Genomic DNA, 14,764 nt, shown 5'->3' on the forward strand with positions numbered 1-14,764 from the left:
GTTGGAGGAAAGTCCATTCTGGAAAAAACAGATGACCCAGATGGAACAGAGAAATTTGTTACCTGGCTCCAAACAGCAACAGTGCATAATTAGCAGCTGCTAAAATAATAGAAGTCAACTGAACAAAAATATGGTATGCTTGGCATTCATTTATTAAGTACCTTATGTGTTCAAACTGCTTCCCTCAGTGGCTGAAAAGCCTTGGAGAGGCACTTCAGCACTATCCCTGGTCATCAAACACAGAAAACGGACAGACTTTTTTGAAAAACTTCCAAAGGAAGCTATTACTACAAACAACAGGCAGGCACAGACATGACTATTTTACATCTGCCCAGTGAAAAAAAATCATTTGTCAAAAGCAACCTGTAAGTGGGTTGCCATTATCAAAGACGTCAACAGGCTGTCTCCCTGGGAGACAGCGAAACCCCCCATTTATCTAAATTATCTCTGTAAGATGACAGAGCGATTGCTCACTAATGGTCAGTAACAGTTTTCTTTGTCATTTTCCTAGTCATTACCTTCTCGGAATGAACTCCAGAATAAACTGCTTGCAGTCAGTGACTAGAATGTTGATTTCCTCCTCCTCCTCACGTTGGTGGCTGGTTCTCTTAAACATGTGGAATTGGCTATTGCATTTCTGATGTTTTCATTCTGGGATAGAGAATACCTGCCTTAGAGAGCCTGATAAATGCAGAGATGCTTTACGTGCAAACAAAAAAATGCTGTTTGTGGTTTCCCAGGTTGTGAATTCTGTCTTTTATCTGATAAGGCCTGCAGTGACTGCAGGCTCAAAATGGGCTGGCGGAGGTATTTGCTGGCGTGTGAACCCGATTCCTGTGGCGTTATCAAGCTATGTCGCGATTTTCACACTGCAGCTCGTCCCCCTTTGAAGATACAGACGACTCAGTAAAAGTCCTTTGCTTTAGGAGCAAATTCCGCGAAGGTTTTCCTGCAATGTGGGAATACCCAAAACCCTGGTCCTTGGGGGGTGGGGAGGGTGACTGTGTGTTGTACATGTTTTTCTCTCCAATAAAAGCTAGATCAGACTTCTAAAAATTAAAAACCTAAGCCAAAAGGTGACCAGTAAAGAACACAGAACTTTTTTTCTTCCAGTAATTACAGCTTTCTTAAAAAAAATTAACAGTATGGAAGAACTGGTTGTGCCAGAGAAAGTAGGTCACTGTAGTTCAAATGGCCAACTCCCCGGGAAAATCAGTGATCCAGGCCTAGGCAATCAGCCAGGCCTCAGCAGGAGCTGCAGGAGCCGACACAGGCGGGACAAGCGCGGAGCGGTGCTCCCCCCCTGTGCAACCGCCACCTTCTGAAAGATGACATGACGTGAACAAGGTGCTGTGGGAACAGCTGTCCAGCAGTGCCCTCACCGCGCCTGTGTGAGCAGGGAGTGGTGAGCGATTCTGCAAGCTCTCCGAAAAGAAGCCGCTTCGCTTTTCCGAAGGACCTACACTAGTACCTGTTTTCACTGTCTGAAAGAAATCCAGAGATGTTCACTTTTACGAAAAATAAGGTGAAAAGTGAAAACAGAGTCCAGCGTTTCTCTGAAGCTAGCCCTTATAAAGGCAGCGGCACCCCGTCCCCAGAGTGAGAGTGGCCCACCGGGCTCCTTCCCCAGAAACCACACTGAGAAGGGTGTTAGGCTTAGCATAAAACTGGACATAATTGTTTCAAGGTGGTGAATGAAATAAAGACATTATGTGTGCATTGAATTTTGGGTCTGGGAATGCACAAAAACTTTTTCATATAAATTAATGACAATTGCTTCTTTACATCATTTGCATTTTCCAAGGGTTTCATAGGAAGGAACGCTCTATTGTCAGAAGGGGGGTGGAACCGGGGTGTCTCCTTTCCAGCCTAAGGGAATCTCAGCCTCACTGCTTCTCTGGTAGTGTTGACCATTTGTTTGTTCACTTGGAAAGCAACATACGATCCCTGGCGTTGTGGCTCAGTGGACTGAGCATCGTCCCATGGACTGAGAGGTCCTGGTTCCATTCCTGGCCAGGGCACATGCCCAGGTCGCTGGCTCCATCCCCAGTGGAGGGCCTGCGGGAAGCAACCGATTAATGTTTCTCTCTCACATCCATGTTTCTATCTCACTCTCCCTTCTGTTCTCTCTAAAAAATAATAATAATAAATAAAACCATTTAAAAAAGAAAGAAAGCATCATCATATGACCATCATTTTCCAGTACAGTAGACTCAAAGTGATTTGTCCCATGATACTTGGACGCACCTATATGCTTATTAGAATAAGTATATTAATTTGGGGCTGGGAAACTATGGCCACTAAACTTGCACTGGGCCTATGGCTCTTTCAAACACAGGCTCATAGCTTGTCACCCTATTGTCATCTTTCCCTATCCGGCCTGCTCCATGCCGCCAGTCACTAACCTCACACCCCAGAGCAGCAAGTTTCAAACTGCCAATCAAAACTGGCAGCCTGTGTGCCCTGTGGGCATCTCAAAGGTATTTTATCCAGAACAGCACACTTGGCGTTTTCCCTCTCAGACTTGTGTTATAGTCCATTAAGTCTCACAAATCAGAAAACTAGCAGTTATCCTAAAATCCATCCTCTCCTTCACCCCCAAGCCAAATGCAGCCAACTCCCTCTAGAACATTCCCACTTCTGCATGCCTGATACCTCTGCATGTCGGACCTTCCCCATCTCTTCCGGAAACTAGTCCAAAAAACTTAATTGGTTTCTCCATTTTCGGCGTCTTCAACACCAGACCATTTCCCACACTGCTTTCAATTTTTAAAAATTAAATAACTAAAAATTACCTTGTCATTCTCCTAATTTAAAATACATAATCTCCCACCACCCCAAAATTCGCCATGTTTCTTAGCATGGCATTTGATTTAATCCCAACTCCATCTCTAAACCCCACTCCAAAAGCCTCCTCCTAGCCCTGGCGGGTTTGGCTCAGCGGTTGGAGCGTTGACCTGCGGTCCAGAGAGACCCAGGTTTGGCCCCCGCGAGGGGCGTGTACCTCGGTTGCAGTTTGTCCCCAGCCCTGGTTGGGTTGTGTGGAAGGCGGCCACTCGATGTGTCCCTTTCATGTTGTTTCTTTCTCCCTCTCTCCCTCCCACTCTATCTGAACAAAAAATAAAAAAATGTCCTCGGATAAGGATTAAAAAAAAAATTAAAAAAACCAAAAAACCTCCTCGCAGTCGCAGTAGAGAGGTTCTATGTGCTTTGTCTCTGCTGCTGCTTTTGTCATGTGTCCTTCCCTCTCTTTTCCACTTTCATGCACCATTTAAGATACATTTTTGTCTTTTTGGAGAGAGAGGAAGGGAGAGAGAGATAGAAATATGGATATGAGAGAGAAACATCATGGGCTGCCTCCTGCACGCCCCCCTCTGGGAATCGAGCCGCAACCTGGGCATGTGCCCTGACTGGGAATTGAACCAGGACCTCTCAGTCCATAGGACTGATGCTCAGTCCACTGAGCCACACTGGCGGGGCTCATGCACCATTTATAAACAACCTTCAATCCCATCTCCTTTGTTTAAATTCCATTTTATCCCTTTAGTAAGTTAACCTTACTTCACACTTTCGCCATTTGATATTTTTCTGTTCTCCATGCTTTCCTGGCTCAATTTCCATGCCTGTTCTATGACTAAACACAGTAAATTGTAGTTGTTGGCTTATGGGCTTGTTTCCTTTCCTGGTCTGTCAGCCCCTCATGGGCAGAAACTGTTGTTGACTCCTCTGTGCATCTCAGTCCCTGGCATACCACAGAGCCTTAAAGAACACATATTGAATAGAATGACTATAGGTGGTCACATTTGACAATCTAATTTGATCCTATATTTTTCTTTTAAAAGAAGCCATGATCTTTAAAAAAAAATCACTATTTTTCAACTCTGAAGACATGCCCTATCTTAATGATAATAAAGCATCTTTTGTCTAGTAGTCAGATGTTGGCTAGTGGAATCACTCAGACAGCAGGAATCTTGAGCAGGGTGTCTTCTGAATAGAAGAATCATGGATAAGATACGAGGCACACCTGTAGCCTAGGACTAGCATGAGGTCGGGGAAACACATAGGGACAATAAGCCAACCACAAGCACTGCTCAGATTTCTTGATGCCCTTTCAAAACATTTTCTCTACCTGGTATTTCCCCATGAATCTAGAGTCCCTTGAAGTTAGTTTGAACGTAATATGAAATTTGCGGTGACCTGCTAAGGGCTTTTCCTCTTACCCAGCTTTAGGAAAGTTCTTGATCATGTCAGCATCCAGCCAGCACTGAAGGGGGGCATGGAGCAACCTCACTTCAGAGAAGGGGGCTGAGACTATTGTCCATTAAACTACATGGAATCAATAAACTCAAGGTCATAATAAAAAGCCAAAAGCTGAAACTCTGAGGAGCATAACTCCCAATTACAACAAAGACAATCTTCCCTTCTCAGTGGATCTGGACAGCACGGCTGTATTATCACCTCATCCAAAGACTGAAGTTTGAAATGTTGACAATGAGTCATCCATGAAAGGTTAAATTACTTCTTTAAGAAGCCAAATGAGTATGGGATGTTTTAGGAAGAATTTCCCCAAATGGTATAATTTTGAGACTTGTGTGCTTAAAGGAGTAAAGTGTCATTGACTGGGGATTTGCTTTTTGTCAATTAGCTGCTTTCCTCCCCATGCAAAATCAACTGAGGTATTTATTGCATCGTTAGACTACCTCTGAGTGGGTACTATACCTGAAATTCATTTTCAGATGTAAACGGTTTTGAAGAACATTTTTTTTCACACTTGTGAGGATAAATGGTAGACTTGGACTATTATATATGCTCAAAAAACAAACTCTGAAAAAAATGCATAACATTTAAGATAATGACATAGTGCAGCTTTCAATTTTGCCTTATTATAAAAATATGTGCTCTATTTACTTTTTTCCTTCCTCCCAGGCTAGGTGGTCGGTTATTTGGAGCCTTGCTGTGTTTAATTCACCTTGTGTCTTGTGCAGCAGCTAAAGGAAATGACTAATGCTATTCATGTTCTCAACATTAGTAGTGATAAGGAACCATTAGTAGGGCACTCTAGCCTGGTCCTCATATACAGATCCTAAATTTAAAACCAAGAAGGTTTAGCCCAGCTGGTGTGGTTCAGTGTTTGAGCACTGACCCATGCACCAAGAGGTCACTGGTTCGATTCCCGATCAGGGCACTTGCCCAGGTTGTGGGCCAAATCCCTAGTGGGGGCATGCAGGAGGTGGCCAATCACTATTCTCTCTTGCTTATGTTTCTTTCTCTCTCTCCCTCTTCCTTCCTCTCTCTCTAAAATCAATAAAGAAAAAAGACAAAACAAAGCAAAAAGGTCTATCTCTGTCTGGGGCACCCAGTGCCACAAATAGGTGAGTTATTAAGACCTTATGAAATACAGGAGGAAGAGGTGAACTCTGCTTAAAATATGACCAACTACATGCAGAGCCTAATTTCTATTTAATAGAGTAGTCATAATTAATAGCCACTTTTGGTATCAATGTAAATTTTATTCTAAACCTCTAAATGTCTTGAAACAACATCAACTAGGAAAGTTTTTCTTCTTTCACTAGAGTGCTTCCAGAGAGAACTGTGATGATGAAGGCATGAAGGCAAACTTTAAGGAATGTTTATTCAGCTAGAAGAAAGTAAATCCAAATGCCATGATATTTGAAGAACTATCATGCAAAAAGAAGAGAGAAAATGGTTTCTCTTTGTTATTTAATCTGGTGAAAGTAGAGTCAATAAGTGAACTACATTGCAGAAAGGCAGAGAAATGCGTGTGTGTATGTGTGTGAGAGAGAAAAACAGAGACAAAGAGTAACTGAAACAGAGACAGAAAAATAGAAAAAGAGACTGAAGAGACAGGAAAATTAAGAGAGAAAGAACAGAAATTGAGAAAGATGGTCTTCTTTTCAGACTTCCCATTAGTGATTTTTTTTTTTTTAATTTTTTTTTTTTTTTTATCCTCACCCGAGGATATTTTTCCATTTTTTGTACAGATAGAGTGGGAGGGAGAGAGAGGAAGGGAGAGAGAGAGAAACATCGATGTGAAGGGACACATCGAGTGGCTGCCACCCGCACGACCAACCAGGGCCGGGGACAAACTGCAGCCGAGGTACATGCCCTTAGCGGGAACCGAACCTGGGTCTCTCCGGACTGCAGGCCGACGCTCTAACCGCTGAGCCAAACTGGCCAGGGCCCATTAGTGATTTTTAAAAGCGACTCCTCGCCCTGGCCGGTTTGGCTCAGCGGTTAGAGAGTCGACCTGTGGTCCTGAGAGACGCGGGTTCGGTTCCCGCTAAGAGCATGTACTTCGGTTGCAGTTTGTCCCCGGCCCTGGTCGGTCGTGCGGGTGGCAGCCACTCGATGTGTTCCTTTCACATCGATGTTTCTCTCTCTCTCTCTGTTACTCTCTCTCCCTCCCACTCTACCTGAACAAAAAGATGGGAAAATGTCCTCGGGTGAGGATAAAAAATAAATAAATAAAATAAAATAAAATAAAAGCGACTCCTCCAATTAGTGAGGGATCCTGGATGACATTTAAAGTCCTTCCCAACTCCAGCTTCCACGATTCCAAGTCTGGATGTTTATGTTACTCAGAAGAAGGTGAGTGATTGACAGATATAATGACTCAGTTCCAACTGGAATGGTAATATCATTTTTTTGTTGTTGTTGTCAAAGCTATTCAAACTTCAGCTTCTTAAAAAAACAAACAAACAAACAAACAAAATATCCAAAAAACAAATAACAATAGGAGCACACAGACAGTAAGTGTCCCTGAGTGTCCTTCAGTCAAACAGCAGCAGTATTCTCTGCTACGCCACAGACACATGTGATATTTTCCTTCAGAAGTCACTGCAGACTTATTTAAACACAGATGACAGAATCTGGATCTTGGGCACAGATTCACATTGCCTTCTGTGCTGCATGTCTGGGCTTCCAGATTCCATTGCACGTTACCTGCATCTGTTATTGGGCCAACACTTTGGTTTACACATCAAGTTCTTGTGCAGAGAAACCTCCTCCAAGGCTTGAACTAAGGATGACTTCACCATCTTGAATGAAAGCTTTAATGCAGCACAAATGATGGGCTACCCCTGGAAAATAAATCGTGGCTTGGAGATTAGTAACCTGTTCAGTTTGGTATGGGCTCTGAGTCTCCTTTATGAGGTAATCTTATGATCTTAGGGGTACCTACCCACACTGGCACATTTCTATAAGGAGGCACTGGGCATGTTTTGGGGCAATGGGTCATTTCCATGATCTGTCCAAAAACTTCATTTCTAGCTCATTTGCTTCCATGAAACTTTGACATTATTTTTTTCTTTGTTTAAAGATTTGGAGGTCAGAAACCATTAGATGATAAAATAGACTCAATGTATATAGACACCCAGAACCTATTTATCTCTTGACTGCTATTTAGAGCAGAACAGGCAGTTTGTAAGAAGGCCGGAATCCCAACATTATAGAATATAATTGAGATGGGACATGACAGTCAACAAAGCATTAGCACTTCCAGATCTATCAGAGCCAATGGGCCTGCCTGTCACTCTCCAATGAACTAAGTCTTAATCTTTCTAAAACAAGCCTGTGTCAGTACTTTAATCATCCATCAGCCACATTAGATTGTCTTCCCAGGGTCATTTTTCTCTAGGGGTAAGTGTTCTAATGGGGAAGGCAGGACTCCTTGGTCAACTGAGGGCCTAGAGGATTGTCATGCAAGGGTAATAGACACGTACCACATATGAATATAGATAGGTAACAAGTGTTTGATGCCTCTATCGGACAGCTGTGCCATGACTGTGTTGATGACTTAGAATAGCAGTGTTTTTCCTTCTTCATGTACTGAAAGACTCTAGATGAACTATGTTGCAGTGAACTTGTAGGTTAACACAGAGTTAATAGACTGGGGAATGAGAATGTTGAGAACTACCTGAAAAGTTAGATGCTTGTATCTCAGAAAAACTGAAACATTATAACTCTGGAACAATAAAAATTTTACAGAATAAAGTCATAGAGGAAATGATTATAGCATTGTATGAGAGTAGAGTTGTATGAAAGGCTGGCTGTCTTTTATTAATTTGGAGCTAGAGGCAGCCACTTGAAAAATGAACAGTTTAGTAAGAAAGAAATTAGGAAGTCCTATGGCTTACCAGATTTTTTTGTTAACATCTGTGGGAGAAGAAAATTGTTCACAGCCCCAGTTGGTAAAATGCCATTTGGTTGATTCAATTGGGCTTAAACAATTCCGTACTGTATTTAAGCTTATGTCAAAACCTGTAGTATTATTTAAATAATTATTTATTTAAATTAAGTGATGAAATCATTAAAAATATTGAAGCTTTAAATTAGTAATGATAAATATTTTACTTTCTATTTTATATTATGAAATACTAAAAGTATAGAGATAATACATGTAACACACACTCGTGGACCCCCTCCACCCATATTAAACAAATATAAACATTTTACTATATATTTTTTCATAGCTCTCATTTAAAGAAATAAAACATTACACTCAAATCCCAGTAACCTCAAAGGTTTCTTTCTCTCCAGAGGTTATCCTTACCTTCTTGAAATGAATACAGTTTTCATGGGTGTTTCATTACTTTTTTACATATGAAAATATCCCCAATTTAAGTTTCTAGTTTAAGCCTTTGAATAATGTTATCACATTCTAATACTTTCCTGTAACTTGCTTTTCACTTATTAATTTAATTTTATTTATTTTATTATTATTATTTTTTTTATCCTCACTCCAGAACATTTTTGCATTTATATTCAGATAGAGTGAGAGGGAGAGAGGAAGGGAAAGAGAGAGAGAAAAATCGACATAAGAGAGACACATGGAGTGGTTGCCACCCACACAACCCCAAATGGCCAGGGACAAACTGCAACCGTAGTATGTGCCCTTAGCAGGAACTGAACCCAGGACTCTCCGGTCCACGGGCTGACACTCTAACCGCTGAGCCAAACTGGCCAGAGTTCACTCCTTAGTTTTAGATTTATACCTTTTGGTACCTGTGGCTTTTCATCATTCATATTAATTGCTATCTAGTATTCCAATTTACTTTTCCATTTCTTTCCATTCATCATCAGATAGAGTGGAAGGGAGGGAGAAAGAGAGAAAGAGAGAAACATCGATGTGAGAGGGTCACATCAACGGGTTGTCTCCTGCATGTCCAGACCGGGGCCACCATCAAACCGAAACCAAGGCACGCACCCTTTACTGGAATCAAACCCGCAACTCATTGGTCAGCGGGCCAACACTCCAACAGCTGAGCCAAACCAGCCAGGACTAGATAGAAGTTTTTTACATAGCCTGGAACCTATCCTTCATCTTCCAAGTGTTACCTGTAACTTCTCCTGTGTGCTGTTTTTCTTTTAAACTTTGTTTAGGTGTCACAGTCTAACAGAAGCTGTAAATTGTAACAAAGCTTTTACTTTGTAATTGTTGCTTTTTTTCTTTTATTAATAAATCTTATTAATACTATAATATTAAAGTTATGTTTTTCCATATTTCTCCCATAAGTTTTAAAGTTTTTCACTTGAAGCAGAAAAAGACAAATACCACATGATCTCACTTATATACAGAATATAATGAACATAACAGTCTGAGGAATACAGTAGACCCAGAAACATGGAAGCATGGAAGTAGGGCACAGACTGACATCCCTCAGAAGAGGGGGTGGGGGGGTGGGAAGAGATAAACCACAGAACTTATATGCATGTATGCATGATCAATGGACTTGGACAACTAAGCCGGGGATGGGGCGGGGTGGGGGTGGGGAGGGGGGTGCCAATGGGGTAAAAAAGGTAAAATATCTGTAACAAAAAAAATAAATAAAAAATTAAAAAAGAAAAAATAAATAAAATAAAGTTTTTCACTTGATATTTTGGGGGTTCATCACTTACTAGTTGTATAACCCTGGGCAAGTCACATTGACCTCTTCACCTGGGTTTTTGATTTGTGAAAAAGGATAGTAATAATACCTACCTCATAGAGTCATTGTAAGGAGAAACTGAGTCAGTATACACACTTAAAACAGTACCTGGAACATAATAAAGGCTACCTAAGTTTTGGCTATTATTAATATTAGAAGTAGTATTATAACAGCAGTAAAAGTTCTTATAAATATTCTAAGGTCTGTCATGTTTAAAAGAAATACAGAAATAGCCTGGCCGGTGTGGCTCAGTGGTTGAGCATTGACACATGCACCAAGAGGTGGCCAGTTTGATTCCTGGTCAGGGCACACGCCCAGGTTGTGGGCCAGGTCCCCGGTGGGGGGCATGCGGGAGGCGACCAATTGATGTTCTCTCTCATTGATGTTTCTGTCTCTCTCCATCTCCCTTCTTCTCTCTCCAAAAATAAAATCAATAAAGAAAAAAAATTGTTTTAAAGAGATACATAAATAGTGGATGATTATAGACTATTAGAAACATTTATAGTATAATACATTAAAAAACACAAAAATTAAGATAGTTGCAAACTTTAAAGGTAAATTGAATAAATTAGTCTTTGGAAAAAAGATTATAAAATGAGATAAAAATGAACAGATGCAGACAAATGATACAGAAAATTTTAAAGCAAATGGATGGAAAAGGTAAACAATAAAAATGTTAATCTAAAGAAAAACACTAACCTAAAGAAACTTGCCTACCAATAGTTGTAGCAAGCAAAATACAATTAAACCAAAATGTCTTAAAAAGGATAAAGAGAGTTACTATATAAAAATAAAAGGAAAATCTGCCAATAAGATATCATAATCATGAATTCTACTATCTTAACCACTTAGGTTTAAAATATACAAAACAGCCCTGGCCGGTTTGGCTCAGCGGTTGGAGCGTCGGCCTGTGGTCTAGAGAGACCTGGGTTCAGTTCCCGCTAAGGGCACGTACCTTGGTTGCAGTTTGTCCCCAGCCCTGGTTGGTCGTGCGGGTGGCAGCCACTCGATGTGTCCCTTTCACGTCAATGTTTCTCTCTCTCTCTCTCTCTTCCTCTCTCTCCCTCCCACTCTATCTGTACAAAAAATGGAAAAGTGTCCTTGGGTGAGGATAAAAAATATATATATATATACAAAACAAACCCTGACAATATCATTAGGAGACAAATAACAAAATTATAACAATAGTTTGAAATATTAATGTTTCTGCCAGAAACTTAAAGCACAAAATCTCTAATAGGCTTTTAGAAGGTTTAGACCACAAATTAGCGAGACTATCTAATCCGGTCACTCTAGATAAAGATAAATCTATACCTTTTACATAGATAATATTGAACGGGTTTGAGTACACAATGAATGTTTATAAAATTGGACCTTGTACATGTTACGCTTCAATAAATTTCATAAAATAAATGCTAAACAAATATATTCTCTGACCACAATGTGAAATACTTAATATATATATATATATATATATATATATATATATATATATATATATTTATAGGTTTAGCCCATCCAGTGTGGTTCAGTAGATTGAGCATAGTCCCATGCCCCAAGAGGTCACTGGTTCAAATACTGGTCAGGGCACAGCTGTGGGCTGATCCCCAGTAGGGAGCATGCAGGAGGAGGCAACCAAATGATATTTCTCTCTCATTGATGTTTCTCTCTCTCTTTCCCTCTCCCTTCCTCTCTCTCTAAATAAAGGTCTATCTGTCTATCTATCTATCTATCTATCTATCTATCTATCTATCTATCTATCTATCTATCATCTATCTACCCAAAAATATACTCCTAAGTAACTTATGTTTAAAGAGAAACAAACTATACTTAGAATTGAATCGCCACCAAAGCATTACACTAAAAAAATGTGAGACTGGCGCGGGGCGGGACTCCGTCCCTAGCTTTCCTCGCAGACGGTGGCGATTTCAGTGCCCGGTGTTACCCGAAGAGGCCTCATGTGGATAATCACAGAGGCCCCGTGTGGAGAATTTTGGTCTTGATACAGAGAACAGAAAAAGCCAGTGGTAGCTGAGACAGTAGAGGAAGTGAAGAAAGAACCTATCCTGGCGTGTCCACCCTTACGAAGCCGAACATACATACAACCTGAAGGTCTGCAGAGTCGTTTGGAATCTCGCGTCAAAGAAATCATTGGCCCATCTGCTCCTAGCAGCTGGCAGGACATCTCCCTGGAAGAAGGTCATCTGAAGTTCAGTTTCTTGGCACGCTTAGCTGATGACTTGGGCCATGCAGTGCCTAACTCCAGGCTTCATGAGATGTGCAGGGTTAAAGATAGTCTTGATTTCTATAATGTGCCTGTTCAAGATATATCTAAATTTGATGAGTTTATTGCCAGTAATCTGCCTCCCAATTTAAAAATCACCTGGGGCTACTGAGCAATTCAGAAGAGGAACATATTGAAATCATCCTCCCCCGCCTCCCCTCCGCCCCAATGAGGAGGCTATGTCAGATCTTTTGATGCTTTGTCATGTGAAATACTATCAGAACTGTTCTCTAAAACCACTTTCTCTGTGGAAGGATGCATTATTTTTTTCTCTCAAAGCATCATGAATTAACAAATAACAAGATTTTCTTTTTTTTTTCACACTTGTCGAAACTTTTTGAATGAAATCAGGTCATTACTTTATGAAAATTTACTTTTTCAGACACTGTGATAAACTTGGAATTAAGATATAAGGCTATATGGTATATATTCAGAAGTGGTTTTTATCTTCATAGGCAAGAAAATGTTTTAATCCTATTAGTACTCTTAAATCTAAGGTAGTATTATGTGTAGCATATTTACAAAGAAGGAAACAGATTAGATATTTATAAAAGAAACATAAAATTCTATGTTGCATATTGTAGAAAGATGTTTCACTGTTTGCTTTACTGTGCAAATAGAAAAAAAAATGATTCTGTTCATTTTGGAGTAATATCTTGGAATTAAAGTAGATTTTTTTGAAGTGTGTTGAATTTTTAATTTTTTGAAGGTGAAATATGTTTTTCTGCCTTGCCATTTCCTTAGGTATTATACATGAAAAAGAAAAGAAAAAAGAATATGTGCCAATTATTAAGTGTTGTGACTATTTTTGTAATCAATATACCAGTTTCTTTGTAAATGAATGTTTTCTTTAAAGGAGATGATGTTTATTTAAAATCTCTTCTGGGTGGATTGAAGATGGGTCAAAATCTCAGCTCTTCAATGAGAAACAAAACAGATTATTAATGCCAGCATTTGGCATTTAGCAGTTCACCAGGACAAGTATCTTCCTATTCCTTTTGTGATCTCAGAGAGCTGTGGAGTTCTATGAGTGCTCAGATAAGAGTATGTCTTGTCAGTTGGATTTTGTTCAGAAAGAACATCAATAGGCTCTTGCAATTATGAGGATATGAAGGCAAAATTTATATTTCTGAGGGAAAATGAAAGGCTCTCCAAAATTATTTGTTAAGTTTTATTCTGTCACCAGATCCCATTAATATTTCTTCCTCTTTTTAAAGATAAGAGTATTATAGAGGAAACTTCCTCAGTCTGGGAAGCTGATTGTGGTTCTATTTTTTTTTTAAGGACAATTTTTTTTAAAGACTAATACCATGTTAGAATTATATTCAGTTTTCTATATCTTTGAAGTTTTTTTGTTTGTTTTCAGATTCCACATGTAAGTGACATCATACTGTATGAGTCTTTCTCTGTATGACATTTCACTTAGCATACTGTCCTCAAGGTCCATCCATGTTGTGGCAAATGACAGAATTTCCATTAAAAAAAAATGTGAGATGCACCTAATGTGGTATGTGAAAGTAAATTTATAGTCTTGAATGCATTTGTTTTAAAAAAATAGAAGAAAATTTGGAAATAAGTCAGCTAAACTGTCAACGCATAAACTAAGGTAAAAACATTATAAACCCGAGAAAAGTATAAGGTTTTATAATAAATAAAACAATAAAGAAAAAAGCCGAAAGTCATCAATAAAAACAAAGGAAGAGGGAAGGAACAAACTGACCTTATCTCCCAGAAATTGTTCTAAATTAAGTGGAAGTCTTCCTTGTGAGGTGAATTTATTCCCCTAATTCATTTGGCAGTGCATTTTAATATGTGCTTTTGTTACCATAGACGGGGGAATCCCAGAGTCTCTCCCATTGGCCAAAATGGTGCAGGGAGAGGTTCATACGCTGAGCATGCTGAAAGCTAGAAGGATGAATGGATGGGGCCCAAGCACAACAAAGCTAGCAAGAAAATTGAATATTTTTTAAAAAGCCCTCCCCTCCCTATCTTGTAAGAACTGCTGGCTTCAGCATGAAGAAGAGATGGTCTTTGGAATAGGAGTCCACCACTGTCCCAGGTCATAGTGCCTGAATAAACCTCTTTCCTTTTGTATCAGCACTTGTCTCATGAGTTTGGCTTTCATTGCAGCAGGTAGCCGAACCCATTGTTCAGTTACACTTTTTGTAATTTTTTACTTTTCTGACTCTCCTGAGCCCTTGCTCACCCCCTCCTTACTTCTCATCCTCCCTGAAAAATTCTCAGTCACTCTGTACAAATCAAAGTTGCATTCAGTTCATGCTGGCTCTTCTCCCTGTTGCAATAGTTATTACTAATCAAAATCTGTCCTTACCACTTTAACTAGTGTCCAGAACCAATTCCCTTGCTTCTCTTTGGTGCCAAACCTAGTCCAGGTAAGCCCCCAGCACTTGCATCCTTTTCCTATTGTTTCAAATAGTGGGCCATGTTCTCATCTCACCAGACGTGCTGACATGTTGGAGTCTTGTCCCCTTTGCCTGAGAGATACAGTTGCAGGCATTCTCTCCTGAGGTCT

General features: G+C 39.9%; 1 pseudogene; it reads left to right on the plus strand.

The window, feature by feature from the left end:
• Positions 1-852: 852 nt before the first annotated feature.
• LOC118634342 lies at positions 853-12,343 on the plus strand (annotated as a pseudogene).
• Positions 12,344-14,764: the final 2,421 nt, after the last annotated feature.

This window comes from Molossus molossus, unplaced genomic scaffold, assembly GCF_014108415.1.
Source record: "Molossus molossus isolate mMolMol1 unplaced genomic scaffold, mMolMol1.p scaffold_m16_p_1, whole genome shotgun sequence".
In the NCBI taxonomy this organism is placed as follows: Eukaryota; Metazoa; Chordata; class Mammalia; order Chiroptera; family Molossidae; genus Molossus; species Molossus molossus.